The sequence below is a fragment of the Ursus americanus genome, chromosome 19, assembly GCF_024610735.1.
Source record: "Ursus americanus isolate L20-20 chromosome 19, mUrsAme1.1.p, whole genome shotgun sequence".
Classification (NCBI taxonomy): Eukaryota; Metazoa; Chordata; class Mammalia; order Carnivora; family Ursidae; genus Ursus; species Ursus americanus.
Genome location: NC_142145.1, coordinates 7,108,953 through 7,134,365, shown reverse-complemented (window position 1 = coordinate 7,134,365; position 25,413 = coordinate 7,108,953). Strand labels below are relative to the sequence as shown.

General features: G+C 39.6%; 1 protein-coding gene across 5 annotated transcripts in view; it reads left to right on the top strand.

The window, feature by feature from the left end:
- The window catches only part of SOCS6 (suppressor of cytokine signaling 6), an 828,170-nt gene that overhangs the window by 374,911 nt on the left and 427,846 nt on the right, over positions 1-25,413 (top strand). The window lies entirely within an intron of this gene.

Below are 25,413 nucleotides of genomic sequence, written 5' to 3'. Positions count from 1 at the left end.
AGCAGCGGCGGGAAAGCCGCAGCGAGCTCCAGGGGCTCAGCAGGTACCTGTGTGGTAGGGGCTCGGTCCTTTCTCCTGGGGGGCTGCCGGGGGCTTCCTTCTGAAACCAGAGCTGTGATAAACAGAGAAATTATTTACGAACTGTAACAACTTCCTGAGCAGAGCCGCATGAAACGGGGCAGGGTGCAGCCTGGCAGGTGGAAGGAGCACCGAGGGGCTGCGCACGATGGAGACTTCCATGGACAGAAGGGAGCGGGAGCAAGAAGTTCTTCCAGGCAAAAAAGCTGGGTGCTTATTGCAAAGTTCCCTTCCTTCAGGGGCTGGCGGGGTCCTAGGGGGTTTGGTGATGCGGGACTTAGTTACATAAGCAACTCAGACTTGGGCCTGTTGTCTTGTTTTTAACACATGCCGGTAATTTTTCCTTAGAACCTTTATGATTGCCCCTTGAAGTTCGTTACCGTGAAAACTTAGGCTGATGAGTGGAGCCAGCTTGGGTGGTTTTCCTTTGCACCTGTTTTCCTAATAGTCTGTTGCTTTGCACTAAGGACCAGTTGGGTGTGTTTTGAAAGGGGGTGTGGGTCCTGGGGCTGCCAAAGTCAAGGCCTCTCTCGTGTGCAGGGAGGACGCTAACTTGCATTTTATTCGTGGGGAACGTTGCCTTCCACATCTTTGTTATGCATGTATTTTTTAGCGTCTGATATAAAGTCCAGACTTTGCTCAAGCTTCGCTCTTTGATTTTGGGCTTTAGAGCCTGCACTAGTTTGCTGCCTAGACAAGCCACTTTGGAGCGTGGTTCTCTAGTTTTATTCACAAGGTTAGTTTCTCTTTACACATAACCTGTATACCTGGCCAGCTGTTACAAGTAAAATTTTTTAGTAGTTACCCTGCCCGTGGTCCCCACGAGTGGGACAAGGTAGCAACCGCCTGGTCAGCTGCCCTAAATAAAGGTTTTCCATAATTACCCTGCCCGTGGTCCGAAGGTTCATACCTGTCCCTTATAGTTGTTGCTTCTTAAGCGGGTTGAGCGCTCTTTCCTCTGCTCTCTTGGGTGAGTGTTTCTGCAGGTTTTTATTTTTCTATCAGCTTGTTTTCTATTTTCCTGGACTGATTAATTCTGTGTCAGTTTTCCAGACTTTGATTATCTGCTTCCCTTTATATTTGCTTTTTGTTCCTTTGGCAGGATCTCAAAAGATACAGAAGGTACATAGATCTTGGGTCTTTGGGTCACCATATTTATGTAGTAGCTTTAGGGAAAAAGGAAAACCAAAACAGAGCAATCCCAGTCATGCTGAAACAGTTTCAAGAAATGTTGATACAGCAATTTACACTTTAGAGGAATATTTACCAATTAGAACATCGTGAACTAAGCTTTGTCCCAATTTTAGAGATGACGAAATAAGGTTTAAAATAGGTCAGTTGCTTGGCCTCACCTAGTGAATGGAAGAGCTGGGGGCAAGATTGTAAGTCGTAAAAGCATTACAAAATATTGGAGGAATTAAAAAAATTTTTTTTTCAAATGCACCAGTGCATTTGTTGTCCTTGTTTTTCCATCCAGAATTTTGCTTATGTGTTTTCACGTAATTGTGTCAAAAGTTCAGGAATAAAAGTAAAACCACTGAATGGACAAGGGAGTAAGTAGCAAAAAGTTGATTGCGCACTCACAGAGATGTTTGTGGTTGGTTGTGGGGTGGGGGAGCGTGGGGCGTGCGGGGCGTGCAGGACGTGCAGCAGCAGCGTTCTCACCAAACATGGACTGGGACTCAGGTGATGGTTAGAAAGCCTCTTAAGTAGTAAGGAGGCAGTGATCGTCGTCATTCTGCAGTGATTGGTTATTAGAATACCCTTGACAGTGAATTGTACAGTGGTTACTTCATATCACTTCTGGGGAATAATGTAAGTTTTGCTTAGGACTTAGAGAGGCATTAAGCGAGTCAGGTCAAGTCTCCGTTATCTTGAAAAATAAGGTAAATTAAGTTTTTCTTGTATGATTGAAGTGGTTTTGTCTGTTTAGGGAATTTAAGTCTAGGCTGTGTTTGTGTTTGATTTTTAACAGTTGTAATTATAGTGGGTACCCATTTTTAAAAAGTACTTAAGTTTCATTTTCACCAAAAAAAAAAAAAAAGTATTAAAAATGTTGCTGTTACACACATCTTTATGCATTTGTTTTGAACATTTCCTGAGGGCAAATTCCCCAAGATGGAAATTTCAATTCAGGAATTAAGAGGTATAAATATTTATGCTTCATAGTACATTTTTACAAACTGATTTTCAGTTTTTTTCCAATCTCTGTCACTCTCCTCACCCTGTTTGTGGCCTTCTCATTTTATATACAGTTATAAGCCATTTTCAGTGAGCTGACTTGTATTACCAAAGTACAAAATGGGGGAGAGGAGACTAGCAACTACCAACATTGAAAAAACATAGAGGCTTTAACTGCAAACCTAATAAGAGGAAAGGTGCTTAAAAGCTGCAGAAAGATATGCTCTTAATCTTCCTAATAAAAATAGGAATTAATTTTGGTAGGCTGAGTCCTTAATTTGTTAAACTATAACTGGTACATCAAGCTCAGTGCATGGTTTATTTTTTTTATTTTTATTTTTTTTAAGATTTTATTTATTTATTCGACAGAGATAGAGACAGCCAGCGAGAGAGGGAATGTAAGCAGGGGGAGTGGGAGAGGAAGAAGCAGGCTCGTAGCGGAGGAGCCTGATGTGGGGCTCGATCCCATCACTCCGGGATCACGCCCTGAGCCGAAGGCAGACGCTTAACCGCTGTGCCACCCAGGCGCCCCCAGTGCATGGTTTATAATAGTTACTCATGAAAAAAAAAAAAAAATCATGTACTTTCAGATCCAAATGGTATTGTTTTAAAAAATGATTTCTTTTTAGCTGAATGACATGGGTACAAAAGGGTTTATAAGTTCGGTACATTAAGAACTGTTAAAAAAAATTGGCAGAGGAGAAAAGAAAACCTAATGCAAAAAAAAAAAAAGGGGGGGGAACCTACCAATCAGTCACAGTTGATAATACTAGAAGCAGCACAGGTTGAAATTTAAATGATTTGAAGTCAGTATGAGGAAGAACTTTCTAACTAAGCAGACCAAATATGAAATGTGCAATAAGCATTAATAAATTTTTGGTCACTTGGAAATTCTGTGGAATTTCTGATTAGAGGTTGAATTTGGTAAACTTTTAACTGTGCTGTTCTGTGATACAACTTAAACGTGGCAGGAGTTCTTGGTTGGAATCAAGTCTGTGCAACATAAATAAGAACCGATCCAATAAGTGATTAAAAACAATACTGTTTTGCAAAATTTTATTTCAATAATGTCAGTTGGATTTGTCTGAAACTATAAAATGGAAGGACTTACAAACTTTCATTGTGTTATTAAAAACAGAATAATCCAAGAGATTGGAATTAGTTTTGGATTTTCTATAACAAGGAAAATGAGAAAAATAGTTTTGGGAAGACCCCTTTTGAATTGTTAATTTGTCCTAAAAAGTTATTTCCACATAACTGGTTAATTATCTCTCAAGAAATGTTATTTATGAATTGCTTTTTTGAGAAATCCTAATGGAGTTTTTATTCAGTAAAGATTTCAGGGAAGTATTCCATTTTTTTCCTAGAGAAAAATCCTATTTTCTTTGTATTAATATATCAAGTCTATTTTATGGTTGATTAAGAATAGTTCTATTGTAGATCATTCACCTCATTTATTTTGATGGTGGATTATTTTATTTGCTATTCACATGGGAAATGAATTATTAAAATAGAAAACCAGTAAAGTGTGCATATAGTTTTTTAAGACGCTAGGTAGAAATGGAGAAAGTGGGATTGATGTTTCTTTAGTAGGCAGGCCAGAGGCAAGGGAACCAAATATTAATATCTGTTCTAAAGTTTACTGCACTCTGAGTAACTGACTTTGAAAAATGACTCTCAGGTGCTTGGAATGTGCCATGTCTGGACAGATGCAGCCATGAAGGCACAGGTGGAAAGTTCATGGTACTTATCAGTAAGAGAGCAAATTCAGTTCTGGTGGCCCTAGACACCACATAAAACAAAGTGATGGATTTATTTTTATTATGGATCACTTTATAGTAAATAAGTGCTTCTATTTCCCTGTAATCCTTTAGGCATATAAATTGAAAAATCCTAAACCAATGGAATAGACCATACACAGAAGCAACCCACCTAATTACAGAGTCCTTTCAAACTGGGGGTCTTCAGTAGATTCCTAAGACATTGGCTAAATAAGAGCATAGATGGGAATGGACTTTTGATGGTGATAACAATAGTTTCCTCAGAATTTTGCTCACCTGTATTTTTCCTAGTGACAGTGTCTAACTCCACTCTATAGAATTTATGGTTGCCCCGGACAGGACTGTAATACTTGATCAACTCCATCCTTAGAACAAGCATATTTTTCCCCCCATTCCTATTCTATTATGAATCTTTTTTTTTTTTTATTAAGTTTTTAGTCACACGCATCTTGTCAGGTGGTGTTTTTGTTGCAAATTAATTGTTGAAAGCCCTAAATTGCTAAATCTTAAGCTGGAGTAAAGCAATAGCCCTTCTATCAAAGCTGTAAACAAGGTAAATGACACAATCCTCCTCCCCCTAAACCCAGTCCTGGCTGCCTATGTCAGTGAGGCCCTCTGGGATTTTAAAGGGGATGGACTCATTATTACATGGATGTAGTCCCCAGCCAGCCAGTTTTAAAATGGGGGCTTCAAAAGTGGGGGAAAAAAAAAAATGAAAGGGAACACAACAACTGCCTCTTTACTCCCAAAGGCTTTATTTCCCAGTTTCATAGCCCAAATATGTTATTTGGGTTCCTATCAGGATTTCTTGTAAGTGAACTGTGTATCTGTGTAGGTCTGAGATGGCGATGCTGTGAGGGTTTAGTTCTGGCCAAAAATATCTATTTTGGTAACTAATTGCACAACAGCTAGCTTTTTGGAAGTTAAAGATGCAAATAATGAGTTGATCCTGTAATTTTTTATATTTTCAAAGCCTCTTAAGCAACCTTGGGACACCATTTTGAGTAAAGACTTGATACATTTAAGTCTCTCCCCTTCCTAAAATCCTCTGTAGCATTCCATCCCCTGTCAAATGATATCCAAACACTTAAGAATGGCTTAGGCCGGTAGTTCTCAAGATTTAGCATGCATCAGAATCATCTGGAAGGCTCTTAACATGGAGATGGCTGGGTTCTATCCTCAGTTTCTGATTCAGCAGATTTGAAGTAGGACCTGATCCTTTGCATATCTGAGAAGTTCCCAGGTGCTGCTAATGCATGGACTGCACATGGATAACAACTAGCCGAGAATATTCTCCCTGATGTGACCAAGGTGAGCCTAATCTTGGACCATTTCCTCCTATTTGTGTGGGTTGATCAAGCTATTTGCAGGTAGCAAATATGTGTGTTCTCTGCTCCAGGTTCTGCCTTTATGGGTCTTCTAGCTCAAGTCCTCGGAGTCCGACCTCAAGGTTTCGTTTTAGGTCTCCCTTTGGCTCTGTCAGCCCTTAACCAGTTTGTTGTTAGTGGACAGTGAGTTCCTTGAGGCTTCCAACTTTATTCTGTTTTTTTTTTTTTTTTTTTTTTGTTTTGTTTTGTTTTCTTGGTTTTGTCATTGAGTTTTGGGTTTTCTTGGAAGAATTGTGATCCCTTGTCAGATTCACAACATTTTACTTTGGCTTTATCTGCTATGATGCAGTCCTTATGTGTAAGGACATGGGAACGATGGTCTGGTATCAGCTCTGTTATTTTAGTGCCTTTCTGTCTGTAACTATGGGCAAGTTTACTCAGTCTCTCTGAGCCTGAGTTTTCGCAACTATAAGGATGGTCCTAATAATCCTGTTCCTTGGAGTTTTGTTGTGTTAACTCACTTAACACCTGTGAAGGATTTTGAGCAATATCTGGTAAGTATGTCAGTAAATGTGATCCTGTTATCACTAGAATGTGATATCCACAAGGGCAGGGACGTAAGCTTAAATATTTGTTAAATCAATGAATCCTAAGTGGTTCATGAGGCTTGGGGATTGAACTATGTAACTTGAATTGAACTATGAGAGAATTTGTAGTTGAAAGATTGTCAGCAAGAACTATATTGACATGGTAATGCGCTTCTTGTTGACTATGCAGTGTTTACATTTTTAAAAGAGCCTTTATTTCTAGCAGCCCTTTTATGGTCATAGGAAAATTGAGCAGGAATAATTCCCATTTATCCCTCCCTCAGCACATAGTTCCCCCATTAATATCTTGCATTAATGTGGTAGATTAAAATTGAACCAATATTAATATGTTCTAATACGTAAGGTATGGTTTACATTAGGGTCCATTCTTTGTGTTGTGCATTCTTTGGGTTTTGACCAGTTTGTCATGTATCCAGTGTTCCGCTATCGTACAAATTTCACCACCCTAAAAATGGCCTTTGTTTCACATATCCATCCCTTCTCAACTCCCCCTGTACTTGTGGCAACTGCTAGTCTTTTTACTATCTCTAATTTTACCTTTTCCAGAATTTCGTACAGTTAGAATTATACAATATGTAACCTTTTCAGACTGGCTCCCTTCACTTAGCATTATATGCCTAAAGTTCTTCCATGTCTTCTTTTGGCTTCACAGATGCTTTTAATCACTGAATAATCTGTTTGGGTCTACCATATTTTATCTATGAACCTGTTGAACATCATGGTTTCTTCCATTTTTGATGAGTAAAGCTGCTATAAACATTCATGTGCAGGTTTCGTGTGAACAACAATTTTCAGTTCATTTGCGTCAATAGCTGGGAGTATGATTGCTGGATCATATGGTAACTTTTCAACTTTGTAAGAACCTTCCAAGTGGTTTTCCAAAATGATTACCATTTTGCATTCCTGCCAGCAATGAATGAGCATTCCTGTTGTTCTCCATCCTGTCTAGCATTTGGTAGTATTGGTTTTGGATTTTAGCGGTTTTAATAGATATGTTTACATTAAAAAAAATCTTCCCATGACACTTCCTCTTGATTCATTATCGGTCATGGTCCTGTATGATGATAAATTGATGTTGACACCCTGGAAGGTCCAGTGCTGAGATTTGTCTCTATTTCTAGCTGGAAGTGGAATTTAAGGGAAATATGCCAATCTAACTGCATAAAGGGAGCTATAGCATCACTGACACGAGAGGTACATGAGGAACTCCCTAATTAATCTTGGGAATAGGGAAGCACAGGCAAAGAACTGATCTTTGACCTAATCTCTTTTAGACCGTGTGGGTTTCATCATGCTGATCCTCCGGGCACATCGCAGGAAAAGAGAACTGGAAGCCAGGAACTTTGGGTTAATGTATCTGATTTCCCACTACTTAATCTGATGACCTTCAGCAAGTCACTTAACCTCTAGACCCTAGAGAGAGTTGTACTATATGATTTATAAGATCCTTTAAGTTCCACAATTCTGATTCTAAAATCCATCTTGCCACTGCTCTGTCAGCACGGAACAAGGGAAGGAGTGCCCACGTAGCCCACACTTTGAGGCAGACAGGATTTCATCAAGCAGGAAACCCTCTTGAGTAAGCTGTCAGTCTTTGAAGCAGTGGAGATTTGTGACAGGGTGGCCTACGTAGGTAAAGTTCTTTGGGGGGAGATACTGAGAATTTCAAACAGGGGATCCTGTGTTTTGGTGACTGATGGATGGGGATCACAGAAGGCGGAGCATCTTTGGAGGAGAGAATTTGTGATGGAGACTGAAATGCACCCGTCGGAGAGCTCTGGGACACAGTGATGTGCTGCCGTACTGAGCTTTCTTTATTTTTTCATTTGTGGACAAGGTTAGAGGGCTTGTATGGACAAGCAAATTAAACGGAAGGAGGTGAACAGGGACACGGGCAAGAGCTGGGGAATGACAGAGACAAACCATTGTCAGTGTGATTATACATCACTGTGCCTGTGGCTAAGTGCATTTTTTAGGGGCCAATGAAATCACCTCTCTCCCTTTGAGACTGAATGGCTGGCATATTTCTGGGAACAAAAGGGAACATTTAACTTTAAGAAAATGAAAGGGATGTCTCCAATTTTTCTGTCATGCTTATATCTTTATCTCTGGTTAGATTTCCCACAGAGCTAATTGGTCATTCTGAAAAGTCACTGGGGTGCAGGCAGCCATATAGTTATGTGAAGCCCAGATGATTTTTACCAGCTCTCCTGGGTCAGAGTTGTCCTTAATGAAAATTGTGGGCTTTAATAACCGTCCTTTATGGTAGTGGAGAAGCATGATACCTGCTCATCCGTTAGGCTGTTTTAATCTTTCTGAAATGACCCCCCTGAGCATTTCTAAATTCTTCAGCACATTGTCATCTCTACTCGTGCAGGCTGCTGAACAGGTGGAAATGGAGCCATAATGTGATCCGTGGTCTTCCCACTTACATCAAAGCACAGAGGCGGTCTGCCTGTGTTTCCTGTGTTGGGATGTCCTGCTGTTCTAGGTGTCCATCAGTGGGGGGCGGGACTCAGTCCAATAAGGAAACTCACCCCCAAATGATTAATGGCTGAAACACGATAGAAATTTCTAGTTTATTTAAAATATAGGGAGGGTTGACCAGCTCAGCAGGGCAGCCCTCTTCACATAGACATCCCAGCACTGCTGTGTGGGGTCTCTGCCGTCTTCAACAAATGGCTTCCAAGGTCACCTTGGGGGCTGTCTGTTCTAGCCAGAGTGAAAGAGAAGCAGAGAGCACTATGTGTGGGGCTTTTTTTTTTTTTTTGCCAGACCATATCCCACTTCTATTCGCATTTCATTCACAGCCCATTCATATAGTCCTGCCTAGTGGCAGAATCTGGTCTCTGGCTAAGAAGCTACTTCTCTGTGCAGTTCTACTCCATAAAAGACAGAACATATACTTTTGCTGAACACGAGCTGACCATCAGGGTGTTGTATGAACTGGGGTAATTATGGGCATGGTATGCTGCAGATGGGGCATTCTAGAATGAAGACCTTTGTTCCAGAAAGATGAATGTGGAAATAGGAAATACAGCATAGCAAGAGTTTCCTTACGTGGTATTAGGGAAGATGCATGAGGGATGATAGTGGCCAATGGTGTGAGATGCAGGGAGCCCCCCTCTGGCCTCCCCTCCCCTTGTTCTTCATACACAGGACTGCATTTATCAGTGGAATTCTGATGCTTCTCCCTGTGAGATCAGGGAGGCATGAGGGAACTGTGTACTCTCAGCTGTTTCTGTCATGAGCATATCCTCGGCACTGTTTGTTGGTTGCGCAGTAGACAGAAAGGAATGGCCTGTTGTGTGTCAAAGGTGTTTCCTATATAGAACTTTCTTTTTTCCTTGTTTTGGGCAAATTTTGATTTATAAATTTGTACCAACTCTAACCGTTTTTACAGCACACATTTTCCCGTGATTTTACCTTCAAGATACTGCTGGTCCTACTTGGCTGATGGGAGCCTCTGGTATAGCATAACCTTTGCATCCCACCCTCCAGTGACAGCGTTCATTCTTCCAGAATAAAGCCTGTCTCACTTTCTCCTTCAAACCTCCTATAGCCTCCACAACCTGGAGGAAAGCATCTTTAAAACCAGACAGGAAGGTGTCAGAGTAGTTCTACGTATTGATAAACTGTTATAAATTGTTAAAGATGAGCCTGAAGGATCCTCTCTCTCTCCTTTTAATCACATGATTATCTCTGGGCTCTCTTCCTGGTTGTGGCCTCCTTGGTGTTCCTAATTAGTCATATTTTTGTTTGCCTCTTTAAGTTTGTGCAGCAGTCCTAGGTTGATGGGGTGGGGTGGAGCATTAGGTCAGTCTCATTAAAAGGCACCTGGGTCCTTGTCATGAGGCCCAGTTCCTGTATCTGGGTCTTGGGCTGCACGTGTGGATAAGAATCAAGGCAGTTGTGTGTTTGGTTTTCCTGTTTTCTGAAACCTGTGAGCAAATACTGTCTGTCCTTTCTGATTTTCCCAGAGGGAAACTTCAATTTCTTTTGCTTTGTTTCCAAAAGGTAATTTTATCCTTCTGTTACTTTTCTAACCAGTTTTCCTTTTGAATACATATTCCCTCTGCCCTTCCTCCGTGTACCTGCAGCCTCATTCTCTCCATGCTCAAACACTGTTTTGTTATATGTAATAAATTTTGATCTAACACAGGTGTATTACGTTGGGAATTTCAAAAATTTCAGTAACTAATTAGCAAGATTTTGTAGCCTGGGGAATTTTGGTTACCGTTCCAATTTCACCTTCTAAAATGACTACCTTTTTGAGAGTACCAAGGGTTGTGATCAGAGTTACTTTACCTAAGAAATGTGGAATGGGTTTTGCCTGCATAGAAAATTCAGCTGTTGTTCTAATGACAATAAAATGTCAGCTTTTACCAAAATGCAAATATCACTGATGCTATAGGTTGCTCTTCAGTAATTTATGTGAATTTATGTGTATAATGTATGAATTCTAAGATGATTGCCTTATTTGATGTACACACTAATACACACTAATAGACATGTCAATATAGACCTTGGGTCTTGGAGTCAGAAAGACTTCTCAACTGTTAGTTGTATGAATTTGGAAAAGTTTCTTTAACCTCTGTTTTTTGCTAATCTAGAATTTAAAGGAGCTATAGTTCCTCAGTTATGAGGAATAAATGAGATAATACATAAAGATATTTGCAACAATTTCTGGTACATAATATGCATATTTAAAATATTTGCTATTTTAAATCTCCACTCTATAAAAAATCTCAAAACTTACCACCAGTATATTTTAGGAAATTCTCTACTATCTGATATTCCATTAGGGAAGATTTGAACTCTGAGGATGGAGTGGTCACTAAAGCTTATAAAATAAAATGACAGACTCTGGAGGACAAAACAAAAAAAATATAGAAATAAAATTCTCAAGGTTCTCTATAGATCTTGAACTGTTGGAATTGGAATATCCCAGTGGTGAAATACATGGTTTAAAAAATTGGCGGAGAACCAATAAATGAAGAAAGATCAAGGCCCAGGAGTATAATATGTGGGAAATGAGCCCATGAACAAGGTGAGAACAAAAGCATTGCATAGGAACAAAAGGGAGGGCCAGGATTACAGAAATAGTCTGAAGTCAAAGTATTTATTGAGCACTTTGTGTTTTTTAAACATTATTTTTTATTTAAAAAAATTTTAAGCACATTGTGTTTTGCATTATGCTGATCTCCAAGGTGATTACAGAACTATAAGCCATATATATATATATATATATATATATATATATATATATATATATTTTTTTTTTTTTTTTTTAGAGATTTTATTGAGAGACACTCAGAGACAGGGTGTGAGTGAGCACGAGCGGGGTGAGGGGTAGAGGGAGAAGCAGACTCCCCATTGATCAGGGAGCCTGATGCAGGGCTCGATCCTGGGACTCTGGGATCATGACCTGAGCTGAATCAAACACTTAACTGATTGAGCCACCCAGGCGCCCCTATAAGCCATATTTTTAAAGATAGTTTTCTCAGCTAGATTTATGTAATGCACAAAATCATGACACAGTGATCTCCATCTTGGAGACTGTTCTTCATTACCTGTTGCTCATAGAAGTAATTGTAAAATGTAAATTGCTCTACTAAAGTCATTAATAAGTTTCTAATTGTTATATGTAAAAGAGGACATTCAGTTTCTTATTTACCCTCTGCTGCAACTGACATGGTTCACTGCTTCTATCTTCAAATTTTGGCTCCTGGATCCCGTTTTTTTCCACTGGTACTTCTCTTAGCATGTTCCTTTCCTAAGTCTACTTTTGGTTCTCTATCCAACACTCCAGTAGATGTTGACTGAATCTACCATAGGATCAAACATTCGATTCAGCTGGGGACTGGGCTTCTACGTGTAAACCGGCTATCTCTCTCACATGAGCAATCTTGATAAATGCCACACCATCCAGCCCATTACCTGTAGACCACCTCACTCCCATCAAATCAGTAATTAGATGATCTTTATTTAACTTCGTAAATTTTCCTCAACCTTATTTACCTCACAGCTGGTACCACTCAAGATCCAATCAGAAGTAGAAACACCAGGATACCTATATATATTTTTCTCACTCCGCCTCTCCATCTTCTCTGTTGTATGATTAAGTTCAGATCCATGAGACAAATCCTTTACTGTGGGAGCTGGTTGAGCAGTCGCTGTAATGGCCGTAGTCTTCACTTCTGATGTTGGAGATGGACGTCCACTGTTTGCTTCCTGAACTGTCACACTGCTGCTTGGTCTCCTTGTTGCTGGGTATGTCCAGTACCATCGATTTGCACAGAGCCTCCACTGGTCCCTTTATGGTGTAAGTCAGGTCATTTCATTTCTCTGCTTAAATACTCCGATGCCTCTCATTTTACTTGAGTTAACAAACAAAGTCCATCCAAATGACCCATGAGGCTCTATGTCATGTTCTTAATCACTGTGTTGGACCGCCATGTATTGTGTCAGCTGTGATGAGCTTTGTGGAGAAAACTGAAACATGGTAGTGAAAATGGGAAGTCTGGGGGGTACTTTCGGTTGCCCTGTTGGAGAAAATGGTTTTCTAGAGAATGTTTATCCTGCAGAGATCATGATAGAGCACTGGTGACTTTCATGTAGCCACTTCTGTCTTTTGTTTCTTAGATTTAACATTTTAAAATATTTAATGATCGTTTCCCTTTTCAAAACATAACCAGTGTTGGGACCGATTTTCTTTTGCTATTTAATCACCTGTCCAGGGAGAAGTAAATTTTTGTGACCTGTAGCGTATGTATGTTTTCTTAAATGACTTAAAATTATTTGTAACTGACAAGTTATATTTGAAATCATGTTTTGCTAGTATCTTTCCATGTTTGTCCAGTAGGAAAAACTGCATACTATTTATTTTAAAAGAATAATGTGGTTTTACAAGTACATGGATGAATTGTAGTCCTGTTTCCCCTAACTGCTCATCTCCAGGATTATTCATATACGTTTTATTTCTTTAAACACACATACTAATTCCCGAATAATTGGTCACAATTATCTTTCCTCTTTCCATATGTCTGTTTATAATGAGGGCTTCAAAGGGAAATAATCGTGTGCATAGATGTTTGCTGTCACTGTGTGTTACAGTTCTGTAGGCATTTGCTTAAATCTCTCTATTTGACATCTCTGTAGCTTCTTTAAGATACTTATTAATGTTTAGGTAGAATTTTAAGACCAAAAAATTAAAAACAAATTAGGAATAAGAAACACCAATATATTGTGCCTACTTAACTCAAAATTTGGGGAAAGAACATTAAAATTTATAAAGATTTTAAAATGTTATAAATGAAGGATATACTTGTATAGTCCCCTGTAAGTGACCTTATGAGGATTATTGTATAATCCTCAGGGGTTATAAGCAAGAGGAACAAATAAAAAACAATGTGTTAATAAAACCTTTAAAAAGTGGAATTGACAAATGTCCAAGAACTTGTTTTTGAGATGTAATTTTTCTAGTTGAGATAATACAAATGGCATGACTTTAAGGTGTGCAACTTGATTTGATACACATGTATTGTAGGACCATTACCATGCTAGTGGTAACTAACACCTGTAGCCCATCACATAATTATCAATGGGGTGGTAAGACCATTTATGTTCTATTCTCTTAGCAACTTTCAAGTATACAGTACTGTGTCATTAGCTGTAATCATCGTGCTGCACGTGAGATCCCCAGAATTTATCTATTCACCGGAAGCTTGTGCCCTTTGTCTAACATCGCCCCACTTCCCCCAGCCCCTGAGAACCACGGTTCTAATGTTTTTACAAGTTTGGCCTTTTTAGATTCCACATATAAATAATACACAATATTTGTTTTTCTGTCTGACTTCCCTTAGCATAACGCCCTCAAGGTCAGTACATTTTGTCTCAAATGACAGGATTTTTCCCACAGCTGAATACGGTTCCATTGTGTTTATATGCCACATCTTTATCCATTCATCCATCGACTGGCACTTAGTTTCTGTATCTTGGTCATAGAGAATAATGCCGTATAAACCAACAGTGGCTGCATCACTCTTCCACAGTGATTTTGTGTACTTCGTATGTACACCCAGAAGTGGAGTTGCTGGATTATATGGCAGTTCTATTTTTCACTTTTTGAGGAATTTGCATACTGTTTTCCACAGTGGTGGTATAAATGACATTCTTACCGACAGAGAACATTGCCAATACTTATTTTTTTTTCTCCGCATCATTGCCAATGCTTATTTCTTGTGATCGATATAGCTATTCTAACAGGTGCAAAGTATTATGGCATTGTGCTTTTGAATTGCATTTGCCTGGGTGATCTTGAGCTTTTATTGTATCTGTTGGCCATTTTTTTTTCTGTTGGCCATTTTTATTGTTCGAATGTTTATTCAGTTCCTTTGCTCATTCTCTTATTTTTGCAACTTAGTTGAATGGGTTCTTCATGTGTTTTGGATACTAATCTCTTAGACAAATGATTTGCACATTTTTCTCCCAGTCTATAGATTGGCTTCTTGATTTTTGTACAGAAGCTTTGTAGTTTGTAGTTCCACTTGCTAATTTTGTTGCTTGTGCTTTTGCAGTTATATCCAAAAATTGTTGCCAAGGCCAATGTCAAGAAGTTTTCCCCTATGTTTTCTTCTAGGAATTTTATGGTTTCAGATCTTATGTTTAAATCTTTGATCCATTCAGAGTTAATTTTTGTAATGTAAGATAGGAGTTCAATTATATTTTTCTGCATGTGGTTCTCCAGTTTCCCCCAAACCATTTATTGAAGAGATTATCCTTTTCCCATTGAGTATTCTTGGCTCCTTGTGAAATACTATTTGATCATATATCAGGGGTTTATTTCTGGGCTCAGTTCTGTTCCATTGGTCCGTGTCTTTTTCTATGCCACTACCATACTGTTTTGATTAGAATAGCTTTCTAATATAGCTTGAAATCAGGAAATGTATCTCCAGCTTGTTAACCTTTTAAAATTGCTTTGTCTGTTTGGAGTCTTTTGTGGTTCTATACAAGTTTCAGGATTTTTTTTTTTTTATGTATTTGTGAAAAATGCCATTGGAATTTTGATAAGGATTACACTAAATCTAGAGAGGGCTTTGGGGGTAATATGGACATTTTAACAATCTTATTTCTGAAAATGGAAAATCCTTTTGTGTCTTCTTCAGTTTCTTTCACTAAAGTTTTGGACTTTTCAGTGTACAGATCTTTCAACTCTTTGGTTAAACTTATCCTAGGAATTTTATTTTATTGGAGCTATTGTGAATGGGAGTATTTTATTATTTTAAAGTATTTTGTAACTTGTGTATAGAATCAGTTATGCATGTTGGTTTTATATCCTGCAACTTTACTGAATTTGTTGACTAGTTGTGTGTGTGTTTTTTTTTTTTTTTTTTGGTGGAGTTTTTAAGGTTTTCTATATGTATGATCATATCTGCAAACAAAGACAATTTTATTTCCGTTCTGGAGGGCTTTTATTTGTCTTGCGTGATAGTTCTGGCTAGGACTTCCAGTACTAATGTTGACTAAGATTAGTGAGAGTGGGAACCTTTGTTTTTGATCTTAGAAGAAAAGCTTTTAGCTATTTATGATTGATGGTAGCTGTGGGCTTGTCTTAGCCTTTATTTTGAAGTATGTTACTTCTATATCCGACTTGTTGGACTTGTTGAGAGTTTTTAATCATGACTGACCATTGAATTTTGTCAGAATCATTTTCTGCATCTATGTAGTTTATGTTGTTAATGTGGTGTATCACATTTATTATTGTGTATGTATTTTGAACCATTTTTGCATCTCAGATCCCATTTGATTGTGGGATTAAGTCTTTTAATGGACTGGCTGAATTTGGTTTGCTAATATTCTGTTGAGATTTTTAGCGTCTATATTCATCAGGAATATTGGTCTGTACTTTTCTTGATATGTACTTAGCTGGCTTTAGTATCAGGGTAATGCCAGCGTCATAAAATGAGTTTGGGTGTGTTCGCTTTTTAAACTTTGGTAGTTTGAGAAGGCTTGGCATTAATCCTTGAAATGTTTGGTAGAATTCGTTAGTGAAGAAATCTGGTCCTAGACTTTGCCTTGTTGCGAGGTTTTTGATTACTGATTAAATTTTTCATCGTTGAACAGTACAGATTTCCTATTCCTGACTTAGTCTTGGTAGCCTGTATGTTACTAGGGATTCTTATGTGAATTTATTTGTATTCTCTTTCTCCTTTTTTCTTTTTTTCACATATTTACTGAGCAGGAAACATTTAATTTTTAACATTGTGCATATTTACTATAAACTGTCTGCTCTATTAGTGTCCCCTCATTTGCTTTTAATTGTCAGCTTCAGCAGATAATGTCGTAGAGGAATTCTCATGCATGCATGTCTCCATTTGGATGTAAGCAAAATTTTTGTCATGCAAATCTAGAAATGGAGTTACTAGGTCATAATTCATAAAACTTGATTAATGCAAGACAATTTTCCAGGACGGTTATACTAGTTTACTTCCTCGTGAGCATGCATGAGGGTTCCTATTGCCCGTGTGCATACACACCTACATTTTGTATTATGTAGTTCTCCAATTTTTATCAGACTTATAGGCCATCTGTAATGCTGTTCTCAAGCAAATTGTCATTTAAATTGTATGAGAAAATAAAAATAATGCATTGAATCTGAAATTTTACCTCTTGTCAACTTTGCCCCAAAACAAAACAAAAAGTCCTAAGAATGCAACCAAGCCTTAAAATAATGAGACCAAGGATATCATGGGTTATAAGAAAGAGTACTTGTGGATGTGAGCGGGGTACCTGGGTGGCTCAGTAGGTTAAGCATCTGCCTTTGGCTCCGGTCGTGATCCCAGAGTCCTGGGATGGAGCCCTGTGTGGGGCTCCCTGCTCAGCGAGAAGTCTGCTTCTCCCTCTCCCTCTGCCCCTCCCCCTACTCATATGCTGGCACACATTCTCTCTCTCTCTCAATAAATAAAATCTTTTTTTTTTTTTAAATACTTGGAAAAGAAAATGGTGCACCAGTGTTTAAAATCATTATGCAAAACAAGTAATTGCTGATACTTTGTGACTTTGAAGTGTGCAGGATTTTTAAAACATCCAAAGTGTAAGAGAGAAAGTCTGGCATAAAAATTAGATTTCAGTAAGATTTCTGTGGTGCTAACTAAAAGCATGTTTCTTTTTGATTAGTTCACTGTTATGGATACTGAATTTCCCAACATTAATAGAAAAATAAAAGTTGAAGTTTTAATAAACCACATTAGAAAATAGAAATCTGATACTTAAATGCTGGAAAAATTGAGGAAAAAGGACAGAAAAGGTAACAACATAACATTCGGTAAATGTAAAAATTGAAATTGTCAGCTGTCAAAAATGCCAATTTTTTTAGACCCCTCATTAAAGATGCTCAGGTTTTGTAAAAATGAAGAAAAATTTCTATACGTGCTATTGAAATACTTCAACATCAAACACAATTGCTCAGAGCTATGTACAAAGGTCTCTGACATTTTATGGACCTGGGGAATAGGAAAAGATTGGAGGAGGGGAAGAATAGGCGAGGAAAAAGGCTGAGGATGGAGTCCTGGTGGAGAACGGTGTCTTCAAGTCCTTACTCATAAGTGGGTCTAAGCAGAGGCACTGGAGAAGTCTTGGTCAAGGGCAACCTGTGAATGGAGGTGCCTAAGGCCTAGGCAGGGAAGGCAGGTATTCCTATAGAAATGGCTGGCTGGCAGGGTTGGGGCCTGGATCCTTGACTGAAACTCCCTCTGAGAATGCAGTGCATTTCTATGCACCATGTCTGCCATGAGGAGGGCAGGTAAAGCCTTCATAATTGCTTGGGGTTGGCCTGAAGGATCACCCATTGGATTTTGATCTGGAGCCAGACTGCTCGGTGCCCTGTTGTCAAATTAAGAACAACAAAACAAAGGTACCTCTAAGATCCAAAAAATCATAATTATTTTATAAGCTGGGGAACAGACTTTATTACCCTGAAAAAAATTTGTCAAAATATCGTAAGACCTGGTAACTTAAATTATAGAACCCTTCTAAGTCCAATAGGAAAAGGACGATCATCGTAGGAATGATACTATACTGACATAATTAGCAGATGACAGGATTTTTCTCTCTAAAAAATCTGATCCTTATTAGAACATCTCCAATAGTTTGGAAAAGTCGTTGGAAAGAAGGACAACTAGCAAATATACAAATAATGTATTGATAAATTTAATGAAAGAAAAACAGAATCCCAGGTCTTAACATAGAACCAAGGGCTCTTACACTGGAGAATAAATTTAAAGTTAACAAGCACAGAAATGGTCAAAAGCATCAATAAGCTCTTTATGAAGAAACCTATAGAATTTCACCAAGAAAATTTCAATAGAAAGAATCAATATTGTGAAGATGTCAGATATCACAAAGCTAATCTAAAAATGGAGTACAATCAATGAATTTCCTACTGAATGTTTTGAAAATGAGCCTTTTGAATTTAAGTTTCTTTGCAAGTATATGTGGTGAAATAAAGCCAAAGAAATGTTTAAGGTACAACATCAAATTATGTAAAGTAACAATCATGTACAGGATTTCGTGAAAGAATAGATAGTTTAGAAATAAACATCTATGTGAATTTATGGTATAACTAATCACTGGGGAAAGAGCATTGTATAGAAAACTGGCCAACAACCTAGAATAAACAGTTGGGTCCCTGATATTCACAATTTGATTAAAAGATAAATGTTATCTATTACTGACATTACATATAGATACTCCAGTGTAAGACAATAAACATGACAAAAATATTGAGATTTGAAAATAGAAATATGAAATATTTTAGCATTATAAAAATATAATTTTTTAAAAGACTTTGTCAGAGAAAGCACAAGCAGGGGGAGTGGCAGGCAGAGGGAGAAGCAGACTCCCCACTGAGCAAGGAGCCCAATGGTGGGACTTGATCCCAGGACCCTGGGATCATGACCTGAGCTGAAGGCAGGCGCTTAACTGACTGAGCCACCCCAGGTGTCCCTATAAAAACACTATTTAACAAAGATAAAAAGCCCTTCAAAAACAGAGCTCATAGCTGAGTCCCTCTCTGGGCATGATTCTTGGCTGGAGGATTACATCCTGGTGTGGCCTACATCCAATGGCTAGTCTGTGCAGGAGAACAAATGCCCAGTTCGCCTTCGTTGGGGAAAAACTTGGAGGGACCTTTGCAGCTCCAGTTTCCTGGTGCGATTAGCTGAGGTCCTGTTGTACCTGCTTCACTGTTTCTTCTTCCTCTGCCCAACTGTGCCCCAACTGCCATTTAGGTGTTACTTCGGAGAACATACCCGGTGTTAGTTTCTAAAGGTTTCCAGAACAAAAAACCGCAAACCGGGTGGCTTAAAATAGTCATTTATTCTCTCTGTCCTGGAGGCTGGAAATCCATAATTCAAGTTCTCAACGGGGCCAAGCTCTTTGAAGGCTCCAGGGGAGGATCTGTTCCGTGCCTTCCTTTTAGGTTCTGGTGTTGCTCTCAACCTTGATAGTCCTTGGTTTGCAGGGGCATCTTCACAGTATCTGGTGTCCCTTTGTGGCTTCACAGCGTCTTTCTCTGTGTCAGCCTCTGTGTCTCTTCTTTCTTACATGGGTACCATCTTACTGGATTAGGGCCCTGCCTAATGACCTTAACTTGATTGTATCTTGCAGATGAAGTTGCATTCCCAGATAGAGAAGGTTAGGACTTCAGCATATCTTTTGGAGGATACCGTTCAACCCTCAGCACTCCCCAGTAAGCCTCATGCATGTAAATCTGGCCTATGAGTTGTTGCCTTTTATCTGTGTTACACAGATGAAGGAGTAGACTGTTCATTCTTTCCTGATAATTTTCTGTAAATTCCTAAAGGGAAAATAAGATGTTAAGAGAAGTATAAATTTAAATACATAACAATGTCCTCATTTTTTGAGTCCACTTAAAAATTCCTTCTCATTTAGACTATGGAATGTGGTTATTTGGAGAGAGAGTGCATTGATGCACGGGTAAAATTGTCACTAACTCAATATACTATTTTAAGAACTTGCTCTTTGACTTTCCAACCTTTCACAATATTTAGGCAATTAATTTGTGGGTCCACTTTTTACTCTGCTTCTCATAGTCTTACTTTGGAGAGCTGCTGAAAGAATTACACGAATGAGCTACGGTCTTACTGCCGGCTGTAATTCTGAGCCAGACCAAGTAACATAAATGTGTTATTATCTTTTGTGATTTTTCTTGCCAGGTTGCTTAATGTCTGCCCATATGCCCTCACAAAAAGAATTACAGCATGGTGCTGTGACTTAAGATGGCTTTCTCGGGTGTTTGGACAGCTACATTCGCCATGTAAACAGCTTGATGACTTGACTGCCTGAGGTGCTTACCTAGTCTGGATAAAAGTCAGTTTTGAGATTTTCCAAAAACTGAAGAAATAGGAGAGGAGCAGTGCTGTATAAAAGGAAAAGGGAAATCTGCAAAATTATTTGCTTGAGTGTTCACACTAGTTGTTCATTACTACCCTCCCTACCCTGCCATGACACCCTTCTAGCTGTGATTCTCTGAGAGGGGCTCAACATCCAAGGGTTACAACATCCAAGATGCAGAACATGGTTTTAAACTCTCAGTTAAAAACCTTACAAAGCCTGCACCAAAATGGCATGAAGTCGAAAAGGGGGCATGTATTGTGTGACGTTCATCACCCTTTTGCAAGGAGAGGTTGGTTGAACTTTTTTCCTGAAACTTTTTTTTCTTTTCTTTTTTTTTCCCCCCTCTGAGACTGTTAGAAGTATTTACAGTAGATTATCCTCCCTCCCTGTTCAGCACCTGATTGCCTATACTGGCCAGGACGCCCTGGAAGAGTTGCTGGACTCCTCGAGAATAAAACACAAGACCTGGCAGTTGTTCACTTGCCCAATGGCTGGCTTACCTGAATGCAAAATATTTATCAGCTGTTCTGGCAAACTTAGTTTCTTAGCCATCAGTGCCTACGATAACTTGATAGCCAATTCAGCATTTTCTTAGTATCAATTTTAAAAATCAAACCTCTGGGGCGCCTGGGTGGCACAGCGGTTAAGCGTCTGCCTTCAGCTCAGGGCGTGATCCCGGCGTTGTGGGATCGAGCCCCATATCGGGCTCCTCCGCTATGAGCCTGCTTCTTCCTCTCCCACTCCCTCTGCTTGTGTTCCCTCTCTTGCTGGCTGTCTCTATCTCTGTCGAATAAATAAATAAAATCTTTAAAAAAAAATAAAAATAAAACCTCTAAACAGACTCCTAATATTCCATCATCTGTGATAGACTCTGTCCAAATCCTTTCTTTTCTGTAGCTTTCAAGTAGTTATACACTAATCCTTTAACAGACCCCCCCAGTATGGGCTGGAATTTGCTCCCATGGGGCTGAGAGTCTAGTAGAAGAGACAGGCATCAAACAAAAACTGCATCTTAAGTTGTTTTCACTGCAGTGGGGGGAAGCCCAGGTTACTGGTGGGCTATAGCAAGATATTGAGGAGATGGTGGTAGATAGGATCACAATGATGGCTTTTGCTCTGTAAGAAGTAGAAAGATGGGAGAAATAGAGAAATTCTGGTTGATAGCACCTGGAGAAAGTAGCTGGGTAAAGGTGAAAAGTAGTTCAAGAAATGGCTGGCAGGTCTCTTCATGCGCAGCTGGGGCTTTGGTGTGCCATTTACTGGGAGACGGAGCATGGAACCGAGGGCAGCCTATTGTGCTTTGTGATTCTGTAGTGTAGATGAGAAGTCGTGAGCCTGGTTCAGCTGTCACCTGAGAACATGACATCACGGCATAGGTGTGTGGCTTTAGAATAGTAATCCTGAAACCTGGGGAGGCCAGGAGCTGCATCACGGTATCAGTAACCATAGCAACCAGACACCCTCTCATGGAGTGTTTACACTTTTTTTTTTTTTTTTAAAGATTTAATTTGAGAGAGAGCGAGCACACACAACTGGGGTGGTGGTGGTGCTGAGGGACAAGCAGACTCCTGGCTGAGCAGGGAGCCCATTGTGGGGCTCAAGTCCAGGACCCTGAGATCATGACCTGAGCCGAAGGTAGAGGCTTAACCGACTGAGCCACGCAGGCACCCCTGTATGCACTTTCTGATTGATACTCCTTAGAAGTTCTCCCCACTCCTATCCACCAGCCTTGCTTGAGAAGTGAGGGCAATCTCCCATGGAGAGGGAGAAAAGACTCTCATGGAAGCATGGTGATTTTAGTTTTCTTCTCCACTTCTGTATACTTTCAATCAAATATAACATATTCCATAGATGTGGAACATAATTTTTCTCATGGGACAGTTGCCTGTGAGACACTTAAGAAAGGAGCTTAATTAGATAGTTGGATGTACTGATTTGGACTTAGAAGGTTTATTTGTGCTGGAGATACAAGTTTAGCAATCCTCTGAAGACATGGGAATAATTTATTTAAGAAATATGTGGTAACTAATATGTTACTACATGTTCTGCAGGCTTTTACAAATAGCAGTTAATTGTCATAACAACCCAAGGAGACAGTGCTGTTATCTCTAATTTACAGTTGAGGAATTTGAGGCACAGAGAAACTTAAATGACTATTTTTTTTTAAAGATTTTATTTATTTGAGAGATCACAAGGAGGGGGAGTGGCAGAGGGAGAGGGAAGAGGAGTGAGAGAGAGAGAGGAGAGAGAGAGAGAGATAGAGATAGAGAGATAGATATCACAAGCACGGGGAGTGGCAGAAGGAGAGGGAGCCTGTTGTGGGGCTTGATCCCAAAACCCTGGGATCATGACCCAAGCTGAAGGCAGACACTCAATCGACTGAGCCACGCAGGTGCCCAGTCAATGGCTTTTTTTTTTTTTTTTTTTTTTTTTAAGGTGCATCATAAGTGGCAGAGCTGGGATTATGAACACAGGCTGCCTATGAAGTAGGTAATGACAGGGCTATGCCGGGGAAGGAAAACATCAAGACTTAAACTAAGTGAAATTCTAGGAAGATGACTCCCCCTCCCCCTTCTAGTGCCCTGAGGCACTCCAGCATCCTAGCACAGTGGGGCCATCTTTGCCCTGCTTACTTGATTCAGAAAATCCTACTTCCCTGATGACCTAAGAAAATCATCTCCCTATCCAATTTGTTAGAGACTAGAAACCACTGGGCAGGGATCTTCGAGCTGGCTGCTACTATCTGGACAGACTGTGCTCTTACTCTTTCCCCTTCCAGTCAAGCTCCTTTAAAAGAGAAAAAAAAAAAATTGGTTATACCTGGGGAGAAGAGAAAGCACCCAAATGAGAACAAGCAAAAGCTATTTTAGAATTTCCTAAAGCAAGGGAGTCCATCATCATCACTTGTGTTTGGCAGAGACTCAAAGGTAGGCAGGGGAACAGGGAGGCTTTATGTAGAAAAATCCAAAGAGCAGGTTCCAGGGGTGCACTGATTGGAGGCTGTTGGCATGGGGAAGGAGTATGTGGGCGAAGTAGAAGTGGGTGTCTTATGTGATTGGTTAGGGGAGAATATTTGCCTTTCTCTGCTTGGTTCTAAACTGGAAGTGAGGGAAAAATTAGGGAAGCTGGCAGTTAGTGATCAAGTCTTGGCTGTACGGGGCCTGTTGCTACAAAGGTGTAGTTTGGCTGCCGGGCTGCTTGCTGTAGGTTTTGGGTCAGAGTTCTACTTTTATTGATGGTGTGGCCCATGTCCCAAGGTACACTCAGTCTCCTACCTGCTGTTCTTCTCACATTCTTAAAATCCACTTTCCTTCAATGATAGCACAGAAAAAAAGAGTTTATTTCTGATCCTTTTTCACGTTCTCACATGGGGGTTACTCTATGTCTGCCTGTTTATTTGATCTTACCATTTGCCATAATGGCTCTTCATGATTCAGAACCCCATTTACTTTATCCTCTCCAGCGTCTATCGAATTGTCTGTTCTAGCTAGAATGAACCACAAAGTTTCAGCTGACTTGGAACATCTTTTCTCCTCATTTCGGTGGAGCTAACTTCTCTTTACTTTCAAACCTCAGCTTAAGTATCACTTCTTCCAGAAAGTTTTCTGGGAACCCTCAAAAAGTCTAGGTGCTCTCAGAGTCCCCACTGTTAAGACTCTTAAAAATATTTTAATCACAGTGCTGTTTTGGGAAGCAGTCACTTGTATAGTGCCTGGCATAGCAGACAGCCAATAAATGTTTATTGAAATAATGAATTTGAGTCAAAACTGGATATGAGAAAGTAGAGCAAAGCTCCAGAGGTTCTCCGAGAATCCTTTGTGAGCCCCAGAAAGGTGGGGGCAGGTGCACTTCATGGAGAGCCCTTTTTTCCCCCCTCCCCTGTAAGCTTATAAATTCATCCTCAGTGAGACTGTGAACCAGACATTTAAATCTTTGCAATGGAAAACCATGGATTTTATACTCTTTTTGAAATGTGGAAACGAATCAGAGCGCGGGTGAGTGATGTGCCCGTGGGCTGTATTGCGAATCAAGGCGAGTGGAGAGGGCTTTAGGCTTCCTCAAGCTTTCCTGCCACCGGGACCTGCTCAAATTAGAGGCCTACAGTGAGTACTCACTCACCAGATTCATTTCATAGCATGCATTTAAGACCAAGAAAATATCTTTGTAGCGTGCAAACAGTGCTTGTCTTCGATCTAAAAAGTTCATTAGAAATTGAAAAATATGTTATCTGAAAAGAAAAACTAAATACTTGCCCCAGCCTAGAGAACATTCTAGGATTTATTTTCAGTCCCCTTCTGGAAAACGTAAATTATTTCAGTTCTTTGTTATGAGTCACTCTTGTCAAATTATTTTACAATTTATTTTGTTTATAGGATTAAAAATCATGTAGTAAGAGCACAATGAACAAATTGCCTTTCATCCTCCAGGAACTTAACTATATGAAGGCTTTTTACTTATATGAGAAGAAAGGAACCAGAGTATGAATTCCCTTTTGAGGTGGGTTTAACTGAGGAATCTGAGTGAGCTCCGTAGGCCCATTGTGCAGTAATTAGGTGTGTGAGATGAAGGGGATTACAAACTCTGTGATAACATTTGCTGGGAAAGCTTTGAAATGTGTTTGCTTTTCAGCTCCCCCCTGCTCTGGCTGGGTGTGGACTTTCCTATTTCCAATTAGAGGATGGCCTTTAGAGGGGCAGGAATCTGGACTCCGCTTCCTGTCTGCAGAGTTGATCCCTGGATCACTTCTTCCTCTCCACTGCTCCATTATCTCGGGTCCTGTGAATTTCCTGATTTTTTTTTTTTTTCCTTGCTTTCCAGTATACTAGTCTTTCCTGTCTCTCTCATATGAGGATTGTAGCTGTTACCTTGATTTCCAGGACCTGTGTGTTTCTGAGCTCCTAACTGTAGCTGTGGGTTGATCCACTTTTACTTCAAACTCCATTCTGTGGGCTGACCTTTGCCTGTTAGTCCCTGACTTGCTCTGATTCCAAAGCCCTGGAGTCGTGTTGCCCATCTGTG